Source organism: Gossypium hirsutum, chromosome D11 (assembly GCF_007990345.1).
Source record: "Gossypium hirsutum isolate 1008001.06 chromosome D11, Gossypium_hirsutum_v2.1, whole genome shotgun sequence".
Taxonomy (NCBI): Eukaryota; Viridiplantae; Streptophyta; class Magnoliopsida; order Malvales; family Malvaceae; genus Gossypium; species Gossypium hirsutum.
In genome coordinates this window covers 39,040,446-39,056,896 of record NC_053447.1, presented here as the reverse complement: position 1 = coordinate 39,056,896, position 16,451 = coordinate 39,040,446, and positions in this window count along the sequence as shown.

Here is a 16,451-nt window from a genome sequence, read left to right as displayed (position 1 = left end):
GTTATAGCCCATAAACTAAGGTGGCGCAACCCAAGCCAATAGGAGAACCAAAAGGAAACCTAAAGGTGTAAGCCAATTTTCAAGCTATCAGTCCATACTAGTTGGCCCATCTTCCTTCTCGGCTAGCCCAAAGCAACTCTTGCAAATTACAATATGTAGAAACTCATTTTACATACGAGGGAGTAAGATGAGAAGAGAAATACAAGAGAATAGCATAAGCACGACACGCAGGCCGTATTTATAAAATTACAACCTTTTATCAAATGGGCTGTCGGGCTATAACTATGCATTTCAAACACCATGCATGTCAAAAATAGCATACATAAATAAACACTTTTGTTAAAGTGTATTAAAACATATCCTTTCAACTTTTATGGCCCACCAAGTTTTATTTATTATAAAACATACTTTAAGAAGATGGGGGCTAAGGCGGTGGAGGGAGCGTTTGATAACTTTTATCAACAAAATCGTGTTTTCGGGATTTTATTCCCTGAGGTTTCATGCCGAAACAACCTTTGTTCCACTAACTAGTTAACTCTTACTGGAAACTGTCAACACCACTGTCACACCATTATAGATCTATTAACATTTAACAGTAACAACATAAAACCAAATAGGCCATAACACCATGATTAACATTTAATCTATTGTCAAAAAGAGCGGTTATCAGGTTACTCTTAAACGATTCAAACAGTCGGAAATTTAATAAAATTGAAGCATGCATCTCATACAATTGTGTCAACCAAGTATTTAAACCCGAGCCCGTATCACACAAGTGACTCTGATACCACTGTTGGATCGTCGACACCCCTATGGCACAGTGGAAAAATAATAATTCGGCGATCCCAACCAGGAATCCATGTGTGAGGAACGAATCGGGGTAAAAAGGTTGGGAAATTACCTAATGTTTATTCAGAGTAGACAGCAACGCCTCAAGAACGAGTAGTCTGATCTGCTGTCGAACCAAGCCGTAATCTATCGTGATCCCGACCTCTACGTAATCCACCCAGTTGACTACGAACGGAAAAAATCCCTAAAATTTTTGAAAGTGATTTTTTCTTTGACAGCTACTAGACCCAAGCCAAGGAAAAACGGGATCCTTATAAATTTTTTATTTTTAGGGTTTTTAGGAATTAAATAAATATAATAATATTTTAAACCAAAAATTATAATTACATTAATTATAATATAATTTCGGTAAACCATATATTTATTTGAATTCATATGCTAACCAAATTCATGTCCTCGTTATGCGTACAACAACCTTCTACATAATGTACTGGAAATTTAATTCAAGCGACCCCCAAAAACAATACCAACTATAGCTTATTCCGTTCATTTGAACTATAGGGTGTGATCCTGTAGGTTCCTGTAACGTTAGCAGTAATACTAGAACGATTCTAATGTTACAAACAATGAGTGGCATCTAGCAATGCATCATTGCTATCTAAGTCACAAGAGATCATGATTCAACATAACCTTTTTATGATTAACCTTTTATGCAGTAATCCTTAAGTCCTTTATCTCTAGATTGGACACAAGTCATGGAATAGTCACACTTGCATAGTCCATTCCATGTTCCTTGATATCTTAAGCAGACTACGATATACAAATAAGTATGACATCTCATATCAACTTATTTGAGCATGGCCATGCACTTCCAGTCTCACTTAATCAAGTGGCCTAAGATATTACTCCCATTATGTAGGAGGGACTTATTCTATATCGACCAACCATATCCCTTTACATCGATTGTGGCATATCCAACATCAGCCTTTATAGAACAACCAATTACGGTGTATGTTTGACTGTATCAAGATATACTACTCACGATGTTGGGATTATGATGATCTCAAGTCTGAGGATCATTTACATATTAATCACTATGAGTAATGTCGTGGAAATTACATAATAATCCAAGAAACATACTAAAAATTACATAATAATCACGACATTTCTGTCTATACGAAGCTTCAAAGGGTGCCATCTAAATACTTGATTTCTAACTGTTGTTATACGCAAATTCTGCCAAAGGTAAGTAATGTTCCCAGGTTATGCGAACTCTATCACATAGCTTCTGAATATGTCTTCTAGCACTAGTATCACTCCATAGATCAGTGACTGCCTCTAGACGTACTAACATCCAGAGTGTGAATAATGCAACTAAAGATATAAGATTAAGGAGGTGCCTACAAGTATACGAGTCATGTTGTAATATAGTTTACAATGGAGTCAGTAAGTACACTGAGGATTGCACCCAAGGGAGGTGAGTACTAAATCAATATGAACCTAAAAAAAATAGATCTAATTAGTACTTTAAAAAATTATATTACGACTAAATATAAATAAGAGAATTTAAGTTTTATAAGAAAAGAAATAAATATGCATAAAATAGTGACAACAAAAAACTAATGGATAAAATCAACCAAATCTGAGTATGGGCTATTAGCTCACTTCGGTGGTCATAACTGATTCCTATTTTGGGTTTCTACTCAATCAACTAGTCGCTATCCCAGCAGGATATCTTGATCTTCCATTCAACTAATAACTCGACAAGAACTACCTATCTCTCGACCTCACAATCCAAAGCGGATTGGGTTAAGGGGTTCATAGATAGACAATACCAATTTTTGGTTAATTCCAACCTAGATAACTTCTTAGGGTTGTTAGGCCTAGGATTTAAGTTCTTCCTATCCCAAACAGTTGTTCCGCTAAGAAAAACCTACATAGAAATTAATTAATTACACTTCCACTCGCTAATCACCTATAAGAGGATTAGTTCCTCATGGATTCCATAAACATGGTAAACATAATAAATAAGATACACATAAAGAACGAATCAAGAATAAAGGTTTAAGAAGAATCCTGAATTGTATTTAATAATTGATGCATAGAAATCCACAGATTTTGTATTGGATATACAAATTTGATCTTTCGATGAACACGACGAAATAATTGAAAATAATTCCTAAGCCTAAAAAGAACTAAAAACTGAAATCTAAATTATGAAGAAAACTCTAAGTTATGAAAGTCATCCTTCTTAAGTGTCTTATGAGTCTATTTATAATGTTAGGGTTGGTCATCATCCTTAGCCCTTGTGTGGACCAAAATGCCCTTCGCTTGTAATTCTTCCTATATAGGGTCGATGTCACGACATCCACTACCTGTGTCGTGACATTAAAGGCAAGTTGCTTGGCTTTAGGTTCAGCTTTAGGGGTGTGTCACAACAACCACTTGTTGTGTCGCGATACCAAAGGCAGTCTTGGAATTTTGGCACTCTGTTTACTATGTTGCGACATTGGACTCTTGTGTTGCAATATGGCAACCAGCCTTGAGCTCTTATGCCTTTGAGTGGTGTCCTACACACTCACTAAGCATGTTAATCCTCCCTTAGGCCTCTTTCGGCCGACAAGGTCATGAAAAAACTCAAATTACGCTTTTTATCGAATTAAAACTAAAGTAGAAAAACTAAATAAAACATAATAGAATTGCTAGTATTCAAGCTCCTTAAGTATGAAAACTAGTTTAATCTGCTACCACGAATTACGACATATCAATTGGCCATCTGTTGAGGATGATACGCAATGTTGAAATTAAACATATCAATTGCCTTTGGGTTTGAAACCTTTTTCGAGCTCTTCCAAAATTTCAAAGTGAATCAAGGATCTCGATCGGAAATAATAGAAACTGGTACACCATGAAGTCTCACTACCTCAATGATGTACATCTCTACGAGCCTTTGCAAAGTGTAGCTTGTGCGAACAGCTAAGAAATGTGGAATTTTGGTAAGGTAATCTTGTGATACCCCAAACCCAATCGGGACGGACCGACCCAAAGCCAAAGCGTTACATTAGACATTGAAGCGACTCTTCAGCTAACGACCACCCAACGCCCACCCCAATCTTATAACACCTCATTTATGACTAATTAACTATCATTTATTAATGCGGAAGCCATTTGTGAACCATTTTTAAACTTTTTCCAAGTATTTAAACCTAAGGGTATTTTGGTCATTTTATCACCTAAGGTTAAACTATCCTGATTTTATTTCTAAATAGTTACCGACCTTCTTTTAGTTAAATTATGCAAGACCTAAAAATTTCAGCTTAATTTGAGTTCATTTACTATGTCTAATTCAAGTTTTATTATTAGGGACTAAATCACAACTTTTACAAACTTTTATTACATTTTCCAAATTAAAAATTAAGAGTGTCTCTACAAAATATTAATAGTTACAAGTCTAATCCTAAAATATTACCAAGTTTCCCTATCATTAAAGGCTTCAATTAATCTATTCAAGTTTTAGGATTAAATTATAAATTAAGCAAATTAGAATACTAGATTACAAAATCCAAAAATCTAACCCCTAAAAACCCACACGCTTGTGTGCAAACCATTGCACCTATTTTGTCTAAAATTCATTTTAATTACTTGATTTTACATATTTTACTTACCCATTAAATTCGAAATAGCTACAATTAATTACTATAAACATCGACATATCTCCAATTTAATTTATTCATAACAAATATGCAAAAATTAATCAAAATTTAACACCCAATTGCACACTTAGCAAACACCAATTAATTCACACAAGCTACGTGCCTTAGTCGCAAGTAATCTACTCCATGGTAAGCTTGAACTAAACATTGTTAGTATAAAATACATGCTTCATACATCGTGTTATCAACCATCGTACGAACACTCATCAACATACCATAAATCAAAAATCAATTAGACATAAAATCATGTATTAAAGTAACTATAAAATTACAAAAATTATATTCCAAAATTTAATGTCCAATGTCCATTACAAGTAAAATAACACTAGTCCCAAAAGCATCGCAATGCCCCTATATAGTCTTTAAAGTAAATTACTTAAAACACTACCGAGCCCTATTCTTGGATCGCCCTTGCACTCGCTTCTCAACTCCTTACACCCAAAAATTCTCTACACGAAATGTGAGGGTGTAAGCTTAAAAAGCTCAGTGAATGATAGTAAAAACATCAAGTAATTTTCACCTAATCATGCATAAATCAAAGCAATTAAGCATTAAATTTTCAGTCACAACATGTTAACATTTCACCATAGCATCACATGCTATTTCAAGAATTAAGAATCAATTTTTTTCCATGGCATGTAAAGTCATCTTTTAACACATAAACATTCAATTATATTGGCACAATAAAACAATTATATTGGCCTAATACATCCATGGCAATAAGTAAACGTGTGATCATACATTGGATAAACGGATTTCTGAACTCCCACAAATCAAATACAATCCTCCAAATTGAACAAGCCAAAGCTACACACTCCATTATAACGCCTCAAATAACCCGATCAGTAGAGACTCAAGCTCAACGCTCCCTTATCTACTCCAAAAAAATTAGTCCACCAAGAGCTATATGCTCACAATATCACAACTAATGGTGAGTACTCACAAATCCTATGGCATGCCAACTATATTCAGTGGATCCACCATGAAATGTTGGCAATATAATCATACATACAAGGCATAAAATCTGTTGTTTAATCACTTAATTTAGGATGTTAAAATGCAAGTAAAAGAATGTTCCTAAGCAATTTTAACATCAATAAAATTAAGCATAACAAATATCATTTTCCCAATATTCATATACCAATTAGAACACATTTATCAAATGTTCAATGAATTAGAAATTCATGCTCCAAATATCAATTTATTCCATACAATTTAGTCAAGCTAAAAGCATAATACACAACTTACCAAACCAATTGCCATTTTTCTTTTTTATAAAATAAAACCTATTTTTACAAATCCAACCATCCAATATGAAATTAAGTCATTAATAACAACAATTAAACCTTTAATTTAACAAATAATCAAACCAATTTACCAAATTTCCCTTAATATCACTCACCTCCACACTTAGCTCTTTAAGCAAAAATGTGTTCAAACAAGCAAGTTTGAGCTTCAATTCTGATTTGGACGTTCCTCCTCTTGATATGGAGCTTTAACAAAGACAAAGTATGCATTACAAACTAACAATAGCAACAAGGAACATTAAATTTGATAAAGTATACGGATCTAAATCATTACTTTAAACTACCTTATCGATGTTGCACAACTAAGCCAAAATATGAAATTCCTCAACTAAACTCCCTTTTCAGCACCTCAAACCACTTCTAATCTTCATTCCTAGTCCAATAACATGTATTCTAAGTGTTAATTTAATCATTTAACCCTTTTCATAATTTTTTGGAAAAATCATCCATGTTCTTGATCAAATTTGAATTTCTCAAAATTGATCCATAAAACGTGTTTGATCTTTTGGTTTAAGATTAAAAACCTCTTACTAAATCTATTTTGAGCTTAGACATCCATTAATATTTGGATTCCAACTCAAAATTAAAGATCCACCATTGTTGATCCAAGTTGAAGATCCATTATAATCACTTTAATTAACAAATAATGATTGAAATCAACTTAAAAACAAGTTTAGAGATAAGGATTACCTTCAATTGAACTCAAATCATTGATTTGGAAGTTTGACTCAAAATGCTTGAAGAAATTTGGATAAATTTTTACCCAACTTTGAAAATTATTTCGAGAGATTTTAGAGAGAATTTGATACGAGTCACAAAGGCCCAATTCAAGCTCAAGAACGTGATGGGCTCAAATTACCACAAGGTCCAATAACGAGGTCAAAGGCCAGACAAATGCATATGAAACTAAATGGAACCGTTCAAGACTTCATTAGCAAGGCCTTAAATGTGTACACAAAGGAAAAATAAAATCAAGATTCACTTTCTTGTTTTCAAGAAAATCAAGAAATCGAATCTTGGTCCAATTTTGCTGTTTTGAGCGATTTCAAGAATCAAGAAAATCAAGATTTCAAATCCTGGAAATCTTGGCCCAAGAAACTGAATCTTGCAACTAAAGCGCATTGGATCTCAGTTACGAGCATCAATGAGCCAATTTTAGGAGAGAACGGATTACAAGCCCAAGTTCTCGAAGATACGACCCAATAAGATGTTCCAAGACCAACCAAGAAGTTTAAATTAGACTTAGTTGAAAATCAGGCCAAATTGTCAAAGTGGCCCAATTTGTAAGATTTTAATTCTTTAAATACTTAGTTTTAATTTTTAAACTTTATAAATAAATTCCTATGTAAAAATTCAGCCCAAGAGGCCCATTAAAAGCCTTGGCCGAATTTCCCTTGAAGTTAATAATTAGGGTTTTTTTTAGTTTTCCTAGTAAGGTTAGGAAAATAGTTAAAAGGCCTATAATATGGCTTGGCCGGCCACCTTTAGCAATCAATTAGAATGAAATCAGATTTTTGTTGAATGAGAATTCTCTTTGAGTTTCTCCAAGAATTTTCTCTTGAGTTTTCTTTAGAAGTAGTTTTAACAATATTGTAGATTGTGGGAGCCATCTTCAGACTTCTTCTTGCCGTGTTTCTACATTGGAGGGTAGATTGGAGCCGATTGAAGGGAGTTGTGAAATCTTTCTTGATTTCAAGGCTTCTTAGGACTTTCTTTATCTTTCTTGCTGTTTATTCCTCTTTAATTTTTTTCTACTTGTGCTTAATTATTGGTTAACTTGTTTTATTGTTCTTGTTGCGTTTCAGCCATTCCAAACTTCAAGATCTGTTTTTGCAATATTCTTTAGCATCAAGAAATGTCATTTATTCATATTTTCCAGATTTCTTGCCGCCCAAGTATTCTATTTTCTATCTCGATTTGGGTTTCTTGATCTTTGAGGTTAATTTTCTATTTTCTGTTTTCGTTTTAGCCTATGTGTTATAGCTCTCGTTGGACTTTTCCGTGACTTGACAACTCGATCTTGGTCCGCGCGCAGCCATCTATCAGAATTTTAGGAGAGAAAAGATTTTGATCTATTCTTTGATATTTGGTTTATGGAAACAAGAAAAAAAAGAGAGAAAAAGCTCTCAATTCGGGTGAAAATTGAGTGAAAAATGAGGTACTTGCAGAGTTTTTAAAACTAAAAACCCCCCACTTGATTTTCAAAATTTGGGGAATTTTCCATCAGGCCACTCTCCCTTTTCCCTTGTTTTACAATTTGCTCATTTTCCTCTAAAATTCTGAAAATATGGTTTATTTGCTATAAAACCTCTTCCACATTTCCCTTGGTTTTCAAATTAGTCGCATTTAATTAATATTTTAAACCACCTAGTTAAACCACCATTTAAATTATTTTTAAATTCCAATTTAACCCAAAATATTTATTTTACCCAAAAATTATTTAAAACCATAAAATTAATTTTTCTAAAAATATTTTTATTTTTTGGAATATTATTTACCGATTTTTAGATGAAATTAAGTTAACTAATTAAGAATATAAATTACTAATTAACCTGAATAATTCCTAATTTTCACTCGAAACCCAATAAAATTACCCCAAACTATGAAATCTATTTTCGGGGCCTGATAGATCCACAATCACCCAAATAACACCTTTCTTTGTTAAAATCAGTGGGAAACCTAGCACAAAATCCATGATGATTCTTTCCCACTTCCGCTCTGGAATTTTTAGTGGTTGAAGCAATCCTAAAGGATACTGATGTTCTGCTTTCACCTTTTGACAAATTACACAGTTCGCTAAAAAGGCTGTAACAACTCGCTTCAAACCAGGCCACTAATATAGTTTGTTAAGGTCACAATACATCTTGTTACTTCTAGGGTGCATTGCATAGGTACTATTGTGGTCCTTATTGAGGATAACATGTTAAATCTCCTTATCATTCGGCACACAAAGTCTTCCACGAAAATAGAGTACTAATTCATTATTTAATGTGAAGTCCCCTCACTGTCGGCTATTTTTCTTTGATTTTCTGTGATAAAGATGGCCTTACATGCAGCTTTACGAGTAATCCTCCATCACTCATTACACTCAGTTGCACGAATAGTGCTCGCAACTCGCATACTGACTTCTTGCTTAGTGCATCAGCTGCTACGTTTGCCTTGCCTAGGTGATACTTTATCACACAGTCGTAGTCTTTTAGTAACTTTATCCACGTTCTCTGTTGCAAGTTTAGTTCCTTTTGCGTGAGCAAATACTTGATGCACTTATGGCCTGCGTAAATAGTACATCGCTTGTTGTAAAAGTAGTGTTGCCAAATCTTGAGTGCGAACACCACATCTACTAACTCCAGATCGTGGGTTGGATAGCTCCACTCATGCATCTTCGATTGTCTGGAAGGATAAAATACTACATTCCCTACCTGCATCGGTACATATCCCAGCCCAGTCTGCGAGGCATCACTATAGACCGCAAAATCCTTCCCTAGTTGTTGAAGCTCTGCTACATTTCTTCAGTCCATGCAAACTATTCATTTTTCTAGAGTAACTTCATTATGGCTGCTGCTATGGTGGCGAACCCCTCAATAAACCTTTGATAGTATCTTGTGAGCCCTAGAAAGCTTTGTGCTTCAGTAACAGTCTTTGGCGATCTCCACTCTACAATCGCTTCTGATACGAGCCAAAGAGGGGACACTCAAGGGGTTGTTTTTCCTTGTGGTCCAATCACCCGAAGCAAGGCACGACAATTAAAATCAAAGATGAATGCTTTTGTCCAAGACTTTGTTGCTACAAATTTAAGTCATCATATTTGTGATGTTGACAAATACGGGAATACAATTCACTGGACCAATCTTGGAATAGTGAAAGCCCATAAATTGGTGGATTAATCTTTTATGTATCTTATTATTATTATTTACTTAATTCTCATTGGTTGGGACACATCACTTATGAGTTAAGTAATTTTATTGGTTAGGTTATTATTTATTTTATTTTCTTAGATAATTTTAAAGAGTTTTATTAGGATTCAATTACTCTTGTAATTTGCCTATAAATAGGCTTGCTTTCTACACATTAGGAAGGATATATAAAAAAGACAGTATTTGTTTTCTTCCAAATTTGTGTGAGGCAAATTTTTGAGAGTAGAGTGATTCTTCTCTTGCTATTTAGTTTGGAGTTTGTTACTTTTGAGGGCATTTCGGAGTTACAAATATTCAAATTTCTTTCCCGTTCATCAGTGTTTCTAGAGGTTCTTCTTCTAGGGGTTTTATAGGGAGCCGCTCAATCATTGGCGTTTTTGGTTGCAAGTTAACCAAGGGTCCCATAGGGCAAATCTATCCTATTATTATTATTATTTAACTAATTTTATTTATTCTCTTTTTTATTTCTAATTTGTGTTTCTCTTGTGTCTAGATCCGGGGTTCCGTATCAGTTGGTATCATTTTCAGGCCATTCGGCGTTATTTTTGAAGCTAAAATCAAATCCGAAACGAGTCAAAATACCAAAAACACTTTTCATCAGTTTCGTCGATTCTCTTTTTTTTGAAGTTTGTGTTTATTCACCTTTTATTCTTTAAAAAAAACAGAAAAAAAGCAAAAAGCGCAAAAAAAGAAGAAGCAAAAAGCACAAAAAAAAGTTGGCTACCTTTCATACGTAGGTTTCTTCTTTTCCTATTATTGTTATTATTTTTATTTGTATTTTTCCCAAAATTGAACTTTTTTTTCCTTCTTCTTTTCTTGACTCAAGTATAATTAAAGCTTCAATTTTTGAAAATCTTAAGACACCAAACATTTCCGATTTTTGTTTTTTTTTTAATTTGGGTAGAGTTTTCTTAAGTTTTCTTCTTATTAAAGCTTTTCTTTGACTCTAGAGTTTGGGATTGTTGCAGGTCTACATTTTTTTTTGTTTCTTTTACGCTTTCTAACACATTGTTTCTTCTTGTGTTAGCAGACATTAATGGCACACACAATTCCTTCATCCGTGTAGCCTCCATTACAAATTGTCTCGTCAAGTTTATTGGCCTCTTAGAACAATTAGGGTCTTCATTGTTTCTTTGAAGTTTGCACCTCCGTTATTTGATCTTGATTAGTAACCCTCTCCAAACATATTTACAAGTTTTGAATCATTCAGAGAGTTATTCTTTTGAGAGCTAACAAGTGAGGTTATTATTATTTTTTCTTTCTTGCTCCTGTTTGTTTGATCTTTCACAGATACCATGCCGCTCACTAGATCCCAAACTAGTAAAAATGAAGAGGATGAGCAAAAAAGAGAGAACGATCCTTTGGTCGAGTTGTTACAAAAAGAGATGAAAAAGTTGCAAACTCAATTCGAACATCGCATGACCCAGATATTTCAAGAGCAAAGGGAGTATCTTGATGCAAAACTTACAACTCAAGAGAGATACATTGCCGATAATTACAAGAAGTAGAATGAAGCCTTTATAAGCCGATCAAATTTGCGCGATCGAACTTTTAAACGAAGGGAGGACCATGTTTTTGATGATGGCTTTGAGTCTGAGTATGTATCTAGAGAAAGGTTGGAACGAAACAATGACACCCCCAAACCAAAATTTCCTTCTTTCTCAGGGAAGAATGATCCTGATGCTTACCTTGATTGGGAGGAAAAGATGGAAGCAGTCTTTGCTTGTTACAACAACTCTGATGAGAAAAAGGTAACATACGCTGTCGCTGAGTTCATTGATTATGCACTAACATGGTTGAATCAATTATGTAAAAGCAGGATTCTTTATAGAGAGCAACCTGTTACTACTTGGGTTGAAATGAAGCGCATCTTACGAAAACGGTTTGTTCCACCATACTATTATCGAGAACTCCATCAAAGACTCCAACATCTTGTTCAAGGAGATAGATCTGTGGATGACTACTACAAAGAGATGTAGACTATTCAGATTAGAGCCAATCTTGTTGAAAAGGCTGAGGTGACTATGGCTAGATTCCTTACTGGCCTAAAGCCTGAGATTGCAAATCGATTTGAGTTACAACACTACATGGATGTTGAAGAGATGCTTCAAGCCGCACTCACCATTGAAAAGCAATTATGAAAGAAAGGGATAACGAGGGGTGCTAGTTCAGTTTCTAATCCTGCTTGGAGAGGAAATTGGCAAAAACAAGATGATAGATTATGGAATGGGAGAGATGCACGGTTCAAGCCAAATGAGCCTAGAACTTACTCCAAAGGTAGAGGTATGCCTAATTCATTTAAAGGTTCTACTTCTACTAATCGAGCTCCATCTTCTTCTTCTACTTCTCCTAGTGCCATTAAGCAGCCAAAAGATATTACTTGTTTCAAATGCCAAGGAAGGGGTCACTATGCTCGAGAATGCCCTAATAAAAAGTCATTGGTGATTCGAGAAGATGGCGAGGTTGATTTTGAGTCTGATAACGAAGATGAGATGCCTCCTTTGGAAGATGCTGATAATGTGCATACTCATGATGAGTATGAAGAATACTTGGAGCATGGTGAGAAAGCACTTGTTGCTCGAAAGGCTTTAAATGTCCAGTTTAAAGAGGAAGGGCGCGAACAAAGAGATAACATTTTCCACACGAGATGTTTGATTGGTGGACAACCTAGTTCATTGATCATCGATAGTGGATGTTTCACCAATATGGTGAGTTCTTCCCTTGTGAGAAACTTGGCCTACCTTGTGTGAAGCATCCAAGGCCATACCGCTTGCAATGGCTGAATGATAGTGGGGAGGTAAAAGTATCTAAACAATGCTTAGTTTCTTTTTCCATTGGTAGATACTCTGATAAAGTTTTGTGTGATGTTGTTCCAATGCAAGCTGGGCACATATTACTTGGACAGCCATGGCAGTTTGATCGACGAGTAAATCATGATGGTTTCCTTAACCAATATACCTTTGTGTTCCTCAGAAAGAAGTTTACTTTGGCTCCACTTCCTCCTCAAGAAGTCTACAATGATCAACTCAAACTTGCTAGTGAGATGGGTAAGGGAAGTGAGGTAAAATCATTAAAAAAGGCCCTTAGTGTTAAAAGCCAACTTAAAGGCCCAACATTGGTAAGTGATTGCACACTCAAGTCACGAGATGAGAGAGTGAGTTTATTCGCTAGGTTTCGAGATATCAAAGTTGCTCTTTGTACAAAACAAACATTTGTAATTATTAGGTTTAGAGAAAACTTTGTTTTGACTAACCCTAATACACATTTGCCTAGTTATTTTGTTGATCTTTTGTAGGATTTTGAGGATGTATTTCCTTCTGAAATGCCTAAGGGATTACCTCCTTTACGAGGGATTGAACATCAAATTGACTTTGTGCCTAGTTTGAATATTCCGAATAGACCAGTCTATCGAAGCAATCCTGAAGAAACTAAGGAGTTGCAAAGGCAAGTTGAAGATCTCTTAGAGAAAGGGTTGATTCGTGAGAGTCTAAGCCCTTGTGCGGTCCCTGTACTTCTCGTCCCAAAAAAAGATGGTTCTTGGAGAATATATGTTGATTGTCGTGCTGTTAACAAGATTACGGTAAAGTATTGATATCCAATTCCTCGATTAGATGATATGTTGATGAGCTTAACGGTGCATGCATTTTCTCTAAAATTGACTTAAAAACTGGTTACCATCAAATAAGAATGAAACAAGGTGATGAATGGAAAACTGCTTTTAAGACTAAGTATGGCCTGTATGAGTGGTTAGTCATGCCATTTGGCTTAACTAATGCTCCTAGCACATTCATGAGATTAATGAACCACATACTTAGACCTTTTTTAGGAAAATTTGTCGTTGTGTATTTTGATGACATACTGATTTATAGCAAAACTTTGAATGATCATGTTGGGCATGTTAAATTAGTATTGGATGTGTTAAGGCATGAACGACTCTTTGCTAATCTTGAAAAATGCACCTTTTGTATGGATAAACTTTTTTTTTAGGTTTTGTGATAAGTTCTACAGGAATCCATGTGGATGAGGAGAAGGCAAAGGCAATTAAAGAATGGCCTATCCCTAAAACTGTTTCTGAGGTAAGGTCTTTCCTTGGGTTAGCCGGTTTCTACCGCAGGTTTGTTCGTAACTTTTCCACAATTGCTTCGCCTTTGACTGCACTTATTAAAAAGGATGTATCTTTTCATTGGACAGATAAGCAAGAATTAGCATTTAATGAACTTAAAGATAAGTTGTGTAATGCTCCTATTCTTGTTTTACCTAACTTTGAAAAGACCTTTGAGATTGAATGTGATGCTTCTGGTGTAGGTATAGGTGTTGTCCTCATGCAAGATAGTAAACCACTAGCCTACTTTAGTGAGAAACTTGGTGGAGCACATTTGAACTATTCGACCTATGATAAAGAGTTGTATGCCTTGGTAATGGCACTAGAAGTTTGGCAACATTACCTTTTACCAAAGGAGTTTGTGATTCACACTGACCATGAATCACTTAAGCACTTAAAAGGACAAGATAAGTTGAACAAGCGACATGCGAGGTGGGTTGAATTCATTGAATCTTTTCCTTATGTTATAAGGTATAAGAAAGGTAAAGATAATATTGTGGCTGATGCTCTATCAAGGAGGTACATTTTACTTAGTACTTTGCATACTAAGTTATTAGGTTTTGAGTATCTCAAAGATTTATATGCCACTGATTCTGATTTTGCAAGCATTTATGACGCATGTGAACATGGTGCATTTCACAAATTTTATAAGCATGATGGCTATCTTTTTCGAGATAATAGACTATGCTTACCAAAGTGTTCAATGCGAGAATTGTTGGTTCGAGAGGCTCATAGTGGTGGTCTTATGGGTCATTTTGGAGTCACTAAGACTTATGATGTTTTACATGAGCATTTTTATTGGCCTAACATGCGAAAACTTGTTAAGAAAATTTGCTCTACTTGCATTACTTGTAAACAAGCTAAATCCACTGTGATGCCTCATGGTCTATATACTCCTCTTCCTATTCCTAGTTCACCTTGGACTGACATTTCAATGGATTTTGTAATAGGTTTACTAAGGACAAAGCGTGGACGAGATAGCATCTTTGTGGTTGTGGATCAATTTTCTAAAATGGCTCATTTCATTCCATGCCATAAGACTGATGATGCAACCCATGTTGCCGATCTATTTTTCCGTGAAGTTGTTAGATTACATGGAATCCCAAGGACTATCGTTTCCGATAGAGATGCAAATTTCTTAGTCACTTTTGGAAGGTGTTATGGGGTAAGTTAGGTACTAAACTACTTTACTCTACTACATGCCACCCTCAAACTGATGGTCAAACCGAGGTGGTAAATCGAGTTTTGGGATCTTTGCTTAGAGCCATAATAGGTAAGAATGTTAAATCTTGGGAAGAATGAATACCCTATGTTGAGTTTGCTTATAATCGTTCTGTTCATTCTTCCACAGGTTTTACTCCTTTTGAGATTGTATATGGCTTTATTCCACTTATTGTTTTAGATTTGCTTCCTTTACCTTTGAATGAGATTGCTAATTTAGATGGTGAAAGGAAAGCTGATTTAGTGAAAGAGATCCATGAGAAGGCTGGTAAAGCCATTGAGAAAAAGAATGAGTCCAATGCACATCGAGCTAATAAAGGGTGAAAGCAAGTCTTGTTTGAACCTGGAGATTGGGTATGGGTGCATATGAGGAAGGAATGATTTCCTTCTAAGAGAAAGAATAAACTTGATGCACGAGGAGATGGACCATTCCAAGTACTCGAGAAAATAAATGACAATGCTTATCGCATCAATCTTCCTGGTGAGTGTAGTGTTAGTGCTACTTTCAATGTTTCTGATATTTCTCCTTTTGAATTTGATGTAGGTTCAGATTCGAGGACGAATCTTCTTGGAGAGGGGGAGAATGATACGAGCCAATGAGGTGACACTCAAGGGGTTGTTTTTCCTTGTGGTCCAATCACTCGAAGCAAGACACGATAATTAAAATCAAAGATGAATGCTTTTGTCCAAGACTTTGTTGCTACAAATTTAAGTCATCATGTTCGTGACGTTGGCAAATACGGGAATGCAATTCACTGGACCAATCTTGGAATAGTGAAAGCCCATAAATTGGTGGATTAATCTTTTATGTATCTTATTATTATTATTTACTTAATTCTCATTGGTTGGGACACATCACTTATGAGTTAAGTAATGTTATTGGTTAGGTTATTATTTATTTTATTTTCTTAGATAATTTTAAAGAGTTTTATTAGGATTCAATTACTCTTGAAAGAGTTTTATTAGGATTCAATTACTCTTTTAATTTGCCTATAAATAGGCTTGCTTTCTACACATTGGGAAGGATATATAAAAAAGAGAGTATTTGTTTTCTTCCAAATTTGTGTGAGGCAAATTTTTGAGAGTAGAGTGATTCTTCTCTTGCTATTTAGTTTGGAGTTTGTTACTTTCGAGGGTATTTCGGAGTTACAAATATTCAAATTTCTTTCCCGTTCATCGGTGTTTCTAGAGGTTCTTCTTCTAGGGGTTTCATAGGGAGCCGCTCAATCATTGGCGTTTTTAGTTGCAAGTTAACCAAGGGTTCCATAGGGCAAATCTATCCTTTTATTATTATTATTATTTAACTAATTTTATTTATTCTCGTTTTTATTTCTAATTTGTGTTTCTCTTGTCTCTAGATCCAGGGTTCTGCATCAGCTTCAATCTTCTTTGGGCCCACAAAAAC